This window comes from Sinohyriopsis cumingii, chromosome 3 (assembly GCF_028554795.1).
Source record: "Sinohyriopsis cumingii isolate HCF-2022 chromosome 3, ASM2855479v2, whole genome shotgun sequence".
NCBI lineage: Eukaryota > Metazoa > Mollusca > Bivalvia > Unionida > Unionidae > Sinohyriopsis > Sinohyriopsis cumingii.
This window is the reverse complement of record NC_142963.1, coordinates 149,632,867-149,648,718: the sequence shown is the minus strand read 5'-3', so window position 1 is coordinate 149,648,718 and position 15,852 is coordinate 149,632,867. Positions and strand designations below refer to the sequence as shown.

The following is a 15,852-nucleotide window of genomic DNA, read 5'->3' as shown; positions in this document are numbered from 1 at the left end:
CAATTTAGTACGCTTTGACGAAAGAAACACAAACAATAGGCATATATATATATATATATATATATATATATATATATATATATATATATATATATATATATATATATATATATATATATATATATATATTTATTTATTTATTTATATATATATATTACATGCATATATATATCTTGAAATACAAACAAATTCCGGATTCAAATGGAAATTCCAGTACCCCTTCCACCATCACCACCACCACCACTACTCCAAAAAATGAAATGCTTTGTTCCTTTTGTAACTCGTATTATGTGAAATATGTGAAGGTTCTTCGTGTTGCAAGCGGTATCACAGAGTAAACCCAGAGGACCGGGGATCGCATGGTAGGATGTTATCTAAAATTATCTTTTAATTTCGGTTCAAAGTCAAAACAGTTCTTGCACACTGTTTCCATTTCCATCCTGTAATGGATGCTACATTTACCTTAACATCGAGACTTTCTAAAGGGGAAGTTCTAAATGCACACATACAGATTCTAAATCCCTGACTGTGTATCGTATTAAGCATCTGCAGGTAAGATTTACAAGTTAATCCGTACACAGTCGGCGTGCAGTCAAGTTTCAGTCTTACCCATGACCTGTATAGTCAGAGCAAAACCTTCCAATTAACTCCCAGTTTGTATTTTCATGTCTCGGCTAAACTCTGAGCTTTTTGATATTTGTCCCTGAGGTATCAACTATGTGGAAGGAAATTAAGTTTACGGTCGGAAAGTAATAATTAACAATTTGCTTTCCACCACAAGAGGAAAACAACAATATAGAGCTTTGGGTCATCATCATGAAAACGACGTAATCGAGCGAAATGCATAAAGTTAGTTTTTGATCTGAAACCTGGGACCCTAATGTGCCCGTTTAAAAAAATATTGTTTGTTCGCATCTATAGTTGACGTTGAAAAGGTCTTCAACTTATAATGAGCAGTGCGGTCCAGTATTTAGACATTTTACAAGCTTTTAATTTTCGTGTTAAACTGGATGACTAATAATATGCTGCTATGAGATACACCCATCGCCTGTGAATAGCTTTCTCAAAGGGTGCTACCAGCCTTAACTCTGAAATGTCTGTCTTTGAAAAGTTCAAAATGAAGTTCGGCAGGAGTTTCCTTAGGGTTTAGTTGCACTGGTCATTCATTATGCCGTATTTCCTTGATGTGTAATTAGGCTTTCTCTAAGTCGAAAAAGACGCCAACTACATGCTATATCTTGATGAAATCATCTCTAATTAAATGATTCAAATCTGGTAAGATGGCAAGGTGTGCTTCTCTGACATCTGAATCCACACTGAAGTTCGGATAGTAGGTCACTGGATTCTAGATACCAGAACAGTCTACTGTTCCTCATCTGTTCCATGGATTTGAAAATACAGTTTGCTAATACTATGGGACGATAGTTGGAAGGATCGGTTTGGTCCTTTCCTGCTTTGGGTATTGGCATCATCGTTACTTTGTCCAATACTTCCGGAAGTAGCCATTTCCTAAAGTTTATTTAAAATGTTTCGCAGTACATTTGGAGAAGTTTTCAGAATGAATCTCTATATTAGTTCTTTAAGAATGTTTCCGGAAAGGTATTTTCATTGGTATCAAAATAGAGGTTCTATATAGCAGTTATAAAAAAGCCAGTTTTAATAAGTGAAAGTCACAGGTTTTGAGTAACTTGGAGTGACAATTATTGTTACAAGCATAGTTTATTCACAGTAATTATCATAATTAAAACTACATTAATGAGTTGACTCATCTAGTTCCTATACTCATTCATAGGTACAATACACATGTAGCCTGTTAGGAAAACTATAAAATGTAAAACCATTATTTTGAAAAAGTTCACTTTTTAATAAACATTTTTGTTGTTACGTCACATTGTATTGGTCAGAACGACCTTCTGGGTAATCTGAGATACCGCTATGGTACGGAATAACCAATGTAGACATGAACTGACAAACAAAACAACAAACAACAGAAAAGCATAAAATGTTGGTCACATTGACCTTCTCTGGTTGTAAGGTGGTAGTTCTAAGAAATACACCGAATTATAAAGTTTCAAGACTGAGACATATACAGCACCCAAAACATTAAAGTTGGTGACAACATTTTACCGAATCATTAAATACAGGTCATGTAACTCATTGCTATTGTGGTGTATCATGCAAAAACTGTATCCACTCATTAGGTTTCGTATCATGCCTCAGAATGTATCCACTCATTCAGTGTCATATTTGTATCTTGGTGTACATATTGTATGTCATGCGTTCAACACAAATACTTAACCAAAAATCAGCAAAAGATGAAAAATAGGTCACGATGAGTTTCTTTTGTTGCAGAAAAGGTTACGATGAGTTTCTTTTGTTGCAGATGTGTGTTAACACTATAGATGCATATCATAATGAAATTTATGACTCAAGAGTGAACAGTGCCGTGAGCGAATGAACATCAAACATACAATGTAGACCAAGTCAGCGTAATATAATCAACATTATATATAATAACATACTAATTAATGCAATGAGTGAAATGTATGTATGTATGTATGTATGTATGTATGTATGTATGTATGTATGATGCATGCATGCATGTATGCATGTATGTCTGTATGTGTGTGTGTGTGTGTATGTATGTATGTATGTGTATGTGTGTGCGTGCATGCATGCATGTATGTAGGTAGGTAGGTATATGAGTATCTGTGTGTGTGTGTGCGCGTGCGTGCTTATGTATGCATGTATCATTGTATGTATGTATGTATGTATGTTTGTATGTATGTATGTATATATGTATGTATGTAATGAAATTCATGACTCAAGAGTGAACAGTGCCGTGAACGAATTAACATCAAACATACAATGTAGGCCAAGTCAGCGTAATATAATCTAGATTATCTATAATAACATACTAATTAATGCAATGAGTGAAATGTATGTATGTTTGTCTGTCTGTCTGTATGTATGTATGCATGTATGTATGTATGTATGTGTGTGTGTGTTTGTGTGTGTGTGTGCATGTACGTATGTATGATGACTGCATGCATGTATGCATGCATGTCTGTATGTGTTCATGCATGTATGTATATAGATAGGTAGGTATCTGAGTATCTGTGTGTGTGTGCGTGCGTGCGTGCGTATGTATGTATGTATCCATACATATTTGAATTGGTAAATAAATTGAAATTACTTAAACAAGTTACAGTTCTCAACATATACATGTTTGTAAACAAGGAATCCATCTGAAAATGGAATTGGTAGTTCCAAAACAAGTGTTTCGGTCACAAGTTTAATGCATTATTTTTCACTAAAAAAGTTTCTACTTATCAGGAGTAGTGGAGGAAAAATGTCTTAGACGCTTCAAGGAATGGGGCATGATGTTTTAATTTTGAGAAAGAAACGAATCTGCAGGACGAAAAGAGAACTCCCTCAAGACCAAGAGAAGGAAAAGAAGCTATATGCCGTTGGCTACCATTCTAATCCTTTATTCATCATTTTTACTAACGTATATGTAATTCACACTAAATAAATACAGATGTTCATAATAAATTGCAAGAAAAGATCAAATATCATTGATATGATTAATTGTCTTAGTTACGCCATGAGTGCCACGTTTCAGGCTCTCGCGAGCCGTGCTAAGGCCATTTCTGGTTTATAGCAACGGTCTCCTCAAGACACATGGTGCTAATTGTACGGAAAATGGGAACGATTTCGTCCAGATGATCAGGGCTTGGTTTTTTTTAAAGTATGATTGTAAATAGAATATTGGGTAGATTCGATTGATTTTATTTTGAAAATTATAACCGAAAATAGAATATTGGGTAGAAACAAGGATTTCGTCTGGATGATATAAGTTTGGTTTTAAAAAGTAGAAATGTAAATAGAATACTGGGTATATTCGAATGCGTTTGCTTCTGGTTTATGTTGCTCTGTTTTATCTTGACGTAGTGTTCATCAAAAAAAAATTCATTTATTAATAAACATATACATTGCAATAAATGAAAATTTTTGGGGACGCAGTAATAGTCCGTATAAGTGAGTAATCCGTATCATCGACGTCCGGATACTTGACGTTTAACTAGTTCTTTCAGTTTCAGTGAGTAAACACAACACTAAAATAGCTTCGCTTTTAGTCAGAGAGAAAAATGTACCAGCAGGCTCACTTTTGCTTTCTATCATGTAATACGGAATGTAACATTCATTAATAATTTTAGCAAAGAAATGGTTGTAAATGTCTGACAAACATGTGCTTTTCATCATTTGATTTACCTTAGCTACACATTGCCATAAATGAGTGTCTGGTATAACGTACTATTTAAATTTTCTTACGCTTCATTTTCAATCCAAACGTTGATGAGCCACTTTTCATGCATCTTTTTATACTATTTATAGCAGTAGCAATTACTCGTAGGAAGTCGATTCCTTTCTGACCCGGTTTGTCTGCTTACTTTGAAGTACACGCCTCGTACGAATAAATCGTGACAGGAATTCCGACAGATGTGAGAGAAGGTCTAATCTTGTCACGTTTATTCTGCCTAGTTCTCAAATATCGTTCATGTTCGAAATGAAATAGATTGTAATTCTTGATGAAGCTTCCTTAATTTTGAGAGCAGACTAAATTTTCCTCACTCTGTTCTATAAACGTCTGTGTTTAGTAAGGATACTGTCTAATGATAGCTCTATCAGGAAACAGTGATGTAGTTTCAGACACAACATGGATGCTTCGTTAGCTTCTGCTGATGTATACATTATAAATACCACAAACTTGTCCTTGAGTTGTTCGATTCTTAAATATAAAAAGTAATGCAAACCAAAGTTTTTATTTATCACTGATTGCTATTTTTACAAAAAAGGAAACAAAAATTAGTTTCTGAAACGCAATTCTTTTAATATTCTTGCCACAAAGATGATGTAGTCAATTGTAAAGAAGAACAAATGACGTAGGTACTTGAAAATTTCATATTAAAGCTTGTATTCAAACACAAAACCAATTATTGAAACTCTTATTATAATTTCTCAATATTTGTAACATTGTTGAATGTACAAAGGAATCTACAAGGTAGGTAGATATGATGTTTTATTCTACTGAAATCAAAACAGCCTGATTTTGCATTCAGGATATTTTGAAATCGAGTTCCAAGTGAATGCATACTAATGTTTGATCGTGTAACACTTTAAATAATGATTTTAACTTGCATCCCTAAGTTAAGGATCTAATATATAATTTTTAAATTGAATAGTTCAGAATCAAGGATTTACTATTGAACTGAAGGTTGTATTTGATGGAACCGATAAGTCCATCGCAAGTTTTATAGTTCTAGTTCTATGGAAATAAAGTCCATAGCAAGTTTTATAGTTCCAGTTCTATGGAAATAAAGTCCATAGCAAGTTTTATAGTTCTAGTTCTGTCGAAATAAAGTCCATAGCAATTTTTATAGTTTATATTTCTATGGAGATATAGTCCATAGCAAGTTTTATAGTTTTAGTTCTATGGAGATATAGTCCATAGCAAGTTTTATAGTTCTAGTTCTGTCGAAATAAAGTCCATAGCAATTTTTATAGTTCTAGTTCTATGGAAATAAAGTCCATAGCAAGTTGTATAGATCTAGTTCTATGGAAATAAAGCCCATAGCAAGTTTTATAGTTCTAGTTCTATGGAAATAAAGTCCAAGTTTTATAGTTCTAGTTCTATCGAAATATGTCTCATGGGATGCATATCACTCTGAACAATAGACTTTGAGAAAGGCGTGTCCATTAACCGTAGACAAACAGTATCTTCAGTTTGTTTTAAAATTAAAGTTTCACTTTGGATATCTGTAAGAATAAACATAAATGCAAGAAATTAACCAACAAGTTGACCCTGAACAAGTTGCGGAGCGTCAGTGGACAACCGGAAGTTTCTATAAAGGGTGGTTGTGTCGGCCGGACATTTCCACCTGGGATTGTTTCCGCCCTAAAACGTGGAGAAGAAAAGTCCGTCAATTCCAAAGTTAAACTGGTTCCTCATGACAATGTCGTTCATATGAATCGCGGCATGGTCATTTACCCAGAGTGTTATGCTTCCGTGTTCGTGGGGATGACTGTTTAGTTGGACTCGTTGTGTAAGTTTGATCCATTTGCCAGTTTGAAAATGGAAAGTTCCCGTGCCGATCCCGATACCATCATTGTCTGAGCAACCTACTTTGTGATAGATTTCTCGGCTCTTAAGAGAATTACACCAGCTGTTAAAATCTGTACCGGCTTTCTGGTCATGTGTCACGTACGCGTACACCTCGCCCTAACCACCACTTCGCACATGAGCCGTGTTGAGAAGCAGTGGTCGCTAATCCTTCCACCAGAACAGTCTCTATCCCCTCCCCAGAGACCTGGGAGTTTTCCACCTTTCTGCCATTGAAAGCTATGATTAAAATAGACTTCATACTCATGCGTCATGTCGGTGATCTGGTGTCCCGCTTCTCTAACCTTCTTTGGATGGACGTAAAACTGTGCTCCTCTGTGGCAAATATGTGGACAGTTGTTCCCGTTGTGATCGTGATGGGTAAAAGTTCCTTGCCGGTAGAAGACGCTGAGGACGTATTGACCACGATTGACCGGATCCTCTTGAACAGACAATGAATCTTCCTCACCGATTCCAAACTGTCGTGAATGGTCAGTGTATTCAAATTTTTGTTTCATTACATCGTTAATATTTGCCTTGTGCGTTTCATGGTTCCAGGTCCAGAGCTCTGCGGCTGAAGAAGAAATAAAAAATCTACTAAACAATCTCAATCCTTACTAAAGTAAACAATATTTGTTTTGTCCAAAGAATCCACACAAAAAAAAAACTGCTCAGAAAATAAATCTTCATGAAATATATGTCCATTCATGATCGCTTTGTATAGACAACACCGTTTATTAGTAATGAAATGCAGGAAGTAAGGTCAGGTGTTGAGATTTGCTTCTTAATGACTTTTTACGCAAATGTTTGGAGTGTGAGTTATTCATAAACCAGGCCAGTTCACTGCAATTTAAATGTTGATTTGCATCCCACAAAGCACAAAATAAAAAACCAATCAAAGATCAATGTGAACGACCCGATTTTAAGTACCCCTCGATTGTAAAAGAGGAATAACATTTCACAGGATTGAGCAATTAATACTAATTAATGTGGTTTTTGAGGAAAAACTGAAAATAAGTATATATTTTTTTGTCAGACGTCGGGATTCGTTTGTTCCTTTAATGAAAATAAAAATGGTATTCAACTATTATTTTCAGAGTACCGTTTCACCAGTACAATATAAACAATAATAAGGATCTTATCAGAGAAGAGACATGGAAATTGCTCCTGAAGAATACGGGCGGCAAATATCAACTAAAATTTCAAAACATTATTATGGATAATATTGCAGATCTTGAATATATTCGATCTTCGCTACTACATAAGATATATATATATATATATATATATATATATATATATATATATATATATATATATATATATATATATATATATCCCTAAATATGATATACGTGGAAACCTTTAAGAGAGAGAGAGAGAGAGAGAGAGAGAGAGAGAGAGAGAGAGAGAGAATGTGTTTAACATTTGTATTACCTCTTCCAAGTCCCAAGATACACGTAGAAAGTATTAAGAACATCATTGTCTGAAATAAGAGTTTACTGATTGAAATTTGGATTTACTTTCCAATTGTATTTTTGGACAACTAAAATGAATAAAGGCACAATTATGACTCAAAGATCAGTTCAACTATTCGTTTTGACTGACAAATATTTGGCTATCGTACTGGGTTGCTTCCCTTTCTCTCAAGGAGAGAAGGGATCTAGGAATCAGGAGATGTTCGTTTGTTTGTGTCACGTCTAGAGTGAAACTTAGTATGTTATTCCTACGTCATTGAGAGCTATATTTGGAACTACTTTTGTTCATTATGGCGACATATGCCAGCGTAAGGAGACAAATTCAGAATAGAAACAATATCGACTGTTTAGGTCGCAACATTTATGGCGCCGGAGTCGAATCACCAAACCCATGAAATTTATGTGTATTCCTTCAACTACATCCGAAGTTATTTCTCGACTTGACGGAATTAGTCGAGCGATAGTGTGATCTCCTTCCCAATGGTAGGCACTTAGCCATATAATACACAGTTTAAGTATGTAAAATTCATGTTTGGCTGACAATTCTTATAATATGAAAACTACATAGGCTTGTTAAAAACAAACCTTTCTTGAAGAAAAAAAATTAAATTTAGAAAAATGTTTTTTCATCAAAATAACAAATACCCACTATAGAGAGGCAATTCATTTCCGGAATAGAAGATAAGTATTCAATAAACAAGTAGAGAAAGTATGGCACAAAGCTTAACACGTAATAGAGTAGAAAGAGTCACACAAATTAACACGTGTAAAGTATAGTCACAAAATTTAACACGTGATAAAGTTTAAGAGTCGCAACACTTAACATGCGATATTCACAACATTTAACAAGTGATAGAGTGTAAAGAATCACATTTAACAGGTGATAACCTGTAGAGTCACAAAATTTAACATTTGACAGCGTGTAAAGAGTCACGACATTTAACATGCGATAGAGTGTAAAGAGGCTGGACATTTAACACGTGATAGTACGTAAAGAGTCACGACATTTGACATGCGATAGAGTGTAAAGAGTCACAAAGTTTAACAGGTGATAGCGTGTAAAGAATCAGGACATTTACCACGTGACAGAGTATAAATAGTCACGACATTTAACAGGTGATAGAGTATAAAGAGTTAAGTCATTTAACAGGCGATAGAGTGTAAAGATTCACGACATTTAACACGTGATAGGAAATAAAGAATCATGACATTTAGCAAGTGGTAGAGGGTGAAGAGTCACGACATTTAACATGTGATAGAGTGTAAAGATTCACAACATTTAACAAGTGATAGTGTAAAGATTCACGATATTTTACATGCGATAGAGTGTAATGAGTCACAAAATTTAACAGGTGATAGCGTGTAATGAGTCACAACAGTTTACACGTGATAGAGTATTAAGAGTCACGACATTTAACAGGGGATAGAGTGGAAAGAGTCACGACATTTAATAAGTGATAGGGTATAAAGAGTCACGACATTTAACACGTGATAGCGTGTAAAGAGTCACGGCATTTAACACGTGATAGCGTGTAAAGAGTCAGGACATTTAACAAGTGATAGCGTGTAAAGAGTCACTACATTTAACAAGCAATAGCGTGTAAATAGTCACGACATTTAACATGCGATAGAGTGTAAAGAGGCGGTACATCTAACACGTGATAGTGCGTAAACAGTCACGAGATTAAACAGGTAATAGCGTGTAAAGAGTCATGACATTTAACAAAAGATAGCGTGTAAAGAGTCACGACATTTAACATGCAGTAGAGTGTAAAGAGTCGCGACATTTCGACATTTAACACGTGATAGTGTGTAAAGATTCACGACATTTTACATGCGATAGAGTGTAAAGAGTCAAAGATTTAACAGGTAATAGCGTGTAAAGAGTCACCACATTTAACAAGTGATTGAGTGTAAAGAGTCACGACATTTACAGGTGATAGAGTGGAAAGAGTCACGACATGTAACACGTGATTGAGTACAAAGAGTTACGACATTTAACAGGTGATAGAGTTTAAAGAGTCACCACATTTAACACGTAATAAAGCATAAAGAGTCACGACATTTAACACGTGATAGAGGATAAAGAGTTACAACATTTAACAGGTGATATGGTATAAAGAGTCACGACATTTAACAAGTGGTAGAGTCTAAAGAGTCAGACATTCAACAGGTGATAGAGTGTGAAGAATCACGACATTGAAAAGGTGATAGCGTGCAGAGTCACAATATTTGACAGGTGATAGAGTGTAAAGAGTCATGACATTTAACAGATGATAGCGTGCAAACAGTCACAACATTTAAGAAGTGATAGCGTGTAAAGAATCACAACATTGAACAGGTGACACAGTATGAAGAGTCACGACATGTAACAGGTAATAGAGTATGAAGAATCACGACATTTAACACGTGATATAGGGTAAAGTGTCACATAATTTAACAGGTGATAGAGTATAAAGAGTCACACCATTTAACAAGTGATAGCGTGTGAAGAGTCACCAAAATTTAACAAGTGACAGCGTGTAAAGAGTCACACCATTTAACAAGTGATAGCGTGTGAAGAGTCACCAAAATTTAACAAGTGACAGCGTGTAAAGAGTCACGACATTTAACAAGTGAGAGAGTGTAAAGAGTCACGACATTTACCAGGTGATAGCGTGTAAATAGTCACGAAATTTTACAGGTGATAGAGTATAAAGAGTCACAAAAAATAACAATTGATAGAGTATAAAGAGTCACAAAGCTAAACAAATGATAGAGCATAAAGTCACAAAGCTTAACACGTGATAGAGTAAAAAGAGTCATAAAGATTAACACGTGTTAAAGTGAACGAGTATAAATATTCACATAATTTAACACGTGATAGAGTGTAAAGAGTGACAATACTTAACAAGCGATAGAGTATAAAGAATCACAAAACTTAACACGTGATAGAGTGTAAGAGGTTACGTAGGATAACTCTTTAAGCTATCACCACTTGAAATTGCTCGTGCTAACATAACATATGTATATTTATTACCACAACAGATATTAAAATTTAGTTAAACGTACGAGAGCATGAAAATATAAATTTGCAAATCGCTTGTATTTGATTAATTATATATTGAGATGCTGAAAGTCATTATGGAGAAAAATACTTTAACAGAAGGGCAAACTCTCATAGAAACGTAATTAGACGAACGTGTTCTCTTTTGTTTATTATAACTGGTAAAGCCACTAGACAAAGCGAGCCTATTTGAAAATTTGTATGTTTCTGAAAGCTATACTAATGAGCGAAACTTGTGAATTAGGGAAGCAGAAGAACAACAGGTTTAAAACACCCTCTGCAGGATTGAAGAATAGGCGAGTTTAAGGAAAGGGTTCCTGTCAAATATTAACAATTGCATTTTACCACACCAATATCTTTCTTCATGTAGCGAAAGTCTTTTATTGGTGAAAGACTGGCGCAGAACACAAACTAAGTACTCAAGGGGTTTCCGCTAGTATAAATTTACATTTTCTGTGCAGCTGAAGATAACATTAGATTTTCTGACATGATTTTATTAACATTAGATTTTCTGACACGATTTTATTAACGCATCGAAGTTCAGGAGATATGTCATCTCATGATGATGTAACTACGACTTCATTATGCTTTTAGATAAAGACAGCACATGTCTGAAAACAAACTAATGCCTATAAATAACATTCTTGTACAAAAGGAACGAATAAAAGAAATAGGTTGGCATAATCGGGCAATGTATGACACGTTCGTCTCCAACGACTTCCATTCAACGTGGCTGACCAATCATACTAAGTTTTTCACCCAAAATCTCACTTTGATACAGTTATCATGCCATGGGGATGATCTAAATATCTGAGCCTCAATCTGAAAATGCGTTTTCCACTCATCGGCCAATCAGAAAGAAGATTTCAAGTGTAACATTATTTATGATTGGTCAAAACAAAATCTCAAGCTCAAACTGAAGCTGAAGAGATTCATGACTTTCCGGCCAGGCATTTAGTAACAGAAGAATTTAGTGATTTTTAGACAGATTATAATGGCGAATAATGAGATTCAGGATCAGAATATATCTGATGGCAACGTATGATTCAAGTATGACTCAGTATAAGGAGTGTACGAAATAACTGTAGTTTTCTTTGTTTAGAGTGTAGGAATGGTTTAAATTGTCACTGCACGAAAAGTCAACTTAAATCTTATTAAGATACACTTTTTTGTTTAATTTAGATACACGCACAAGAATCAGCTGAAACTATCTATCTATCTATTTGTCTGTCTATCTACCTATCTATCAATTTGTCTGTCTATCTATCTATCTATCTATCTATCTATCTATCTATCTATTTGTCTGTCTATCTATCTATCTATCTGCTATATGATGGAGACACTGATTCTGATTCTCTTTTCTACTGCTTCAAAGAAAACTAAATGTATCCATTTTTGTATTTCCGTAATGCATCTGATACGGATAAACACTATCACTACGAGAGAGAGAGAGAGAGAGAGAGAGACCTTTTAGAATGGTGATGAGCCGTTACGGAATATTTGGTAGCCTCAGAGGTACAGACCTAGATGTCGTTTGTAGAATTAAGATATATTACAAATATACCGCTGGAACATGAATTTATCCTTATCAATAATTTTATTTATTGTATCAGTGAAACTTTTAACCTTGTTAGGTTTATGTATTCACGGTTTATGTACTCATGTTGGTCCTTAAGCCATATGTATACAGTGGAAGCTATACACTGTCATTAACTTGAACTGATTCGAGTAACCTCAGTGATCGCTATGGTTTTAATGCATGGCCACTGTTGTGCAAAGACAGGTATGCATGTGCTTTCTTGAACATTGATACGGGTTGTTCCGAAATAGCTTTAACATGTTTCGGACTTTGCCATTTTTAGTGAAGTTTAAGGAACGAAAAAATAATTTTGGACGTTCTAGTGGTAGTTTATTAAGCAATTCTACCTGATTGTAATTATCATAATACAATAGAAATAATCATGTTAATTAGAATGAATTACATTGTAAAATTTCTGCTGTGGTATTTAAAGAGAGATAGCCATGATGCGTGGTACAATGACCAAAATGGACACATAGACCTTAAGAAATCTAAGAAATAAGAATGCTGATTTCGGATAGCTCAAAGCTAGCACTCAATTATCCCCCAAGAATAGTTTCTTACCATGAAATGGTACACTGTATTTTGTCCGCGCAGATCACCTTTCCAATGTAAATAGTACAGACCCTGATCTGCTTTGGTATAACGCATGAGCAGATCAGTCTACAGTGTTCGCTTGAAATCATATTCAGAACAAAAATCAATGATTTCCATAAAGGAGTAACACTCATCCCTTACTGCTTCTCAATATAACTGAGTCCAAAAGGAGACTCTACAGGTGGAAAGCCTACGTAGGCAAGGTTGCATTTTTACGCTTCGGGATATTCACTTAGTATTTAAGCTCGTAAAGTTTCATTAAAAAACAACAAATAAACTGTGCATACTTTCTTTATTTACAAATCTATAACTTCCCAACTCTAAATAAAATGAAAAGTGTATTTTGCTTTGATATATTGTTCTGAACTTGTGTCCGCTTTCCCTTGACACAATCATCTCCCTTGGAACCATCCTTGATAAACAGAATAGACCGAAAGCTTTGATTGGTTTACAGTGACTATTCTGCAGCGTACATAAACGGTCTTCACCTTGGAAACATTCTTTCCTCTAAATTTTCTCATGTTTGTATTCGCAATTAGTTTTCTCTTGATTACTTTCAAACTACCGTATTTATAGTGTTGTCTATTATTACCTTTAGAATGATGAGTATCGATGTCTTAGTAATGATCGACATCGGTGTTACAGCCCGGATCGAGCGAATATTAAAATATAAATTAATGGAATGTCCGAGTGGTCTAAAGCGTAAAGATCATTGCCGTCTCACCTCTGTCTGCTTAGGTTCGAGTCAAGGACTCGGTCAATGTGGGTACGTGAGAAAGCTTGCCAGTAGCTTCTCGTGGTACGGTGGTACTTTTCGAGTTTTCCCAGGTTCTTCCTCCACCATTTTTACTGGACGCCATGTAAAGCCTTTCTTGTGCTGAAAGATGACATTAAATCCAACAACAACAACAACAACAACAGTATAAGTTCTAATAAAACTAATTACCATCACGAAGTGACAGACATCATAGTCTTCTCTAGCCTAATAACAACGAAGCCCCTGCAATGGTAACTATAACTGAATATCTTGGCTAATGTCGGACACATTCACACATACGGATGATAATAATTAGCTGTATATCCCGCAATATTGTTCTACATTAATAGAACCGATTCATAGGATAAAATAATTCATATCATAGTTATAAAAATAGATCAAACGAAATTCATTTTTGGCTCAACTACATTATTTGCTAACTAACAATTCCTCGGAGCAAGATATTTTTTCCTAACGCAGAAGCTTAGACTGCCTAGTTTGGTGGTGTAATACATCAATAGAACAAGAAACATCGTCTGGAAAACACTTCGCAGACGATTAAATTGTCCAATCGTAATTTAGGTTTATCTAACAGCCATCATTAACACACGCCCGTTCAGAGTCGGGAAATTGTAAATTTTTATCTCTTCTCTCAACAAAAGGATCTCTGAAAAGTTGTAACTTATGAAAAAATGTTCAGCAATTTCAAACGCTGTTTCTGCAACATTTCAACCCTTATTTCTTTCGATAGCAAAACCAGAGCTTTACCTGTTGACCAGTTTAACCTGACAGTTATCAAACATAACCTCATTATAGTCCAATCAATTCGGTACAAGATGTATTAACAAAATCGGCCATCCTCAATGTGCCATAGATTTAATTCCGTGCCAAACCACATATATTATTATACATATATTAATATAATATTACTATGTTCCACAATGACACCGGTAAAATTCACACCGTTATGTGTTACAATGACATCTGCAAAAATCATACTGTTACATACAATCATGCTGCCAGGGCTGACTGACGATAAGTATTCTCTGTTTTAGGCATGTATGGATTTTTTACAACTATTTTGAATAGCATCGACTAAATGACGAATATGTTTTATACTGCACCTCAAACATCAAACAAATTGGTACCCATCCTTTTCTATATTATATATCTCTGCAAAGGAGTTTCGTATTTTTTCGTTTGTACTCTAACTCAGATTGTCGAACATACGACTTTTGAATGGCCAGACTTATATTAGACTTAAATTTTATCCAATCAGATCACTAGATTCCAGGGACCGGAATTCAATGGTAGGTTTGGTGACTTAAACAGCATTTTTGATATAATTCTACCTGGTGGAACAACTGTCTCATTACCATCTAAAATATATGTAATTATTTAAGTTTGCACAATTCGTAAGTCAAAGCTAGGAAACACACAGAGGAAAAAATATATATTTATCCATAATCGCAGTATCGAGTTCTTATCTTGAAAAGGTGCTATCTAGAAACCACGTTCAGATTCTGAATAAATCATGTTGTGAAATAAATCATTCTCGAACAATAAAAAAATTGTTTTACAGCCTACGATATTGAAGTCCATCTTATCATTTCAAGGTGTGCACTCATGACTTTGTAATGTAGGTGAAACTTGCATTCCTGTAATTTCAAGGTGTACACTCGTAACTCTTTAATGTAGGCAAAACTGTTAAAAGAAGATAAGCACATTGAAGTTACATTAGCTGTAAAAGAGATCTTTTTTTCTCACTTGCAACAGAATCGACATAATATATTTCAGAAAGGAGTTACAATTTTGCATAAATATTCACAGAAAACTTTCATATTCTGTCAGGCCTTAGCACTAGGGGAATGAACCTAACTATGTCATTGTTTGCAACTGTAAATGTCTTGTCTTTCTTCTCTCTACTCTTGAAGAAAGTGCTGCCTCCTGTATTATGGGTTCACATTTTCCTAATTCTCTCTTTTTTAATCTTGTGTTTCTCCACAGAATAATCGTTAAGTATATTGGATTCATCATCAATATGTAATTCATATAGGCTTTGTGTTCGTAAGCAGTGTTATCGTGTGTGTGTGTGTGTGTGTGTGTGTGTGTGTTTGTGTGTGTGTGTGTGTGTGTGTGTGTGTGTGTGTGTAAGGAGAGATTTGGCCAACCTGATTTTTGTAATTTATTTTAGGATGTTTGTTATAAACTCTGAGCACAGATTCCCAAAGA

The 15,852-nt window shown here is 34.9% G+C and overlaps 1 protein-coding gene across 1 annotated transcript in view; it reads right to left on the bottom strand.

Moving 5' to 3' along the window:
• LOC149804137 (uncharacterized) overlaps positions 1-12,168 on the bottom strand; it is a 184,798-nt gene extending 172,630 nt beyond the window's left edge. Inside the window, exon 1 of the mRNA XM_089951488.1 lies at positions 12,155-12,168. The gene's annotated coding sequence lies outside the window, so the exon portion shown is untranslated. The remainder of the gene's footprint in view (positions 1-12,154) is intronic.
• Between the last annotated feature and the right edge of the window lie 3,684 nt (positions 12,169-15,852).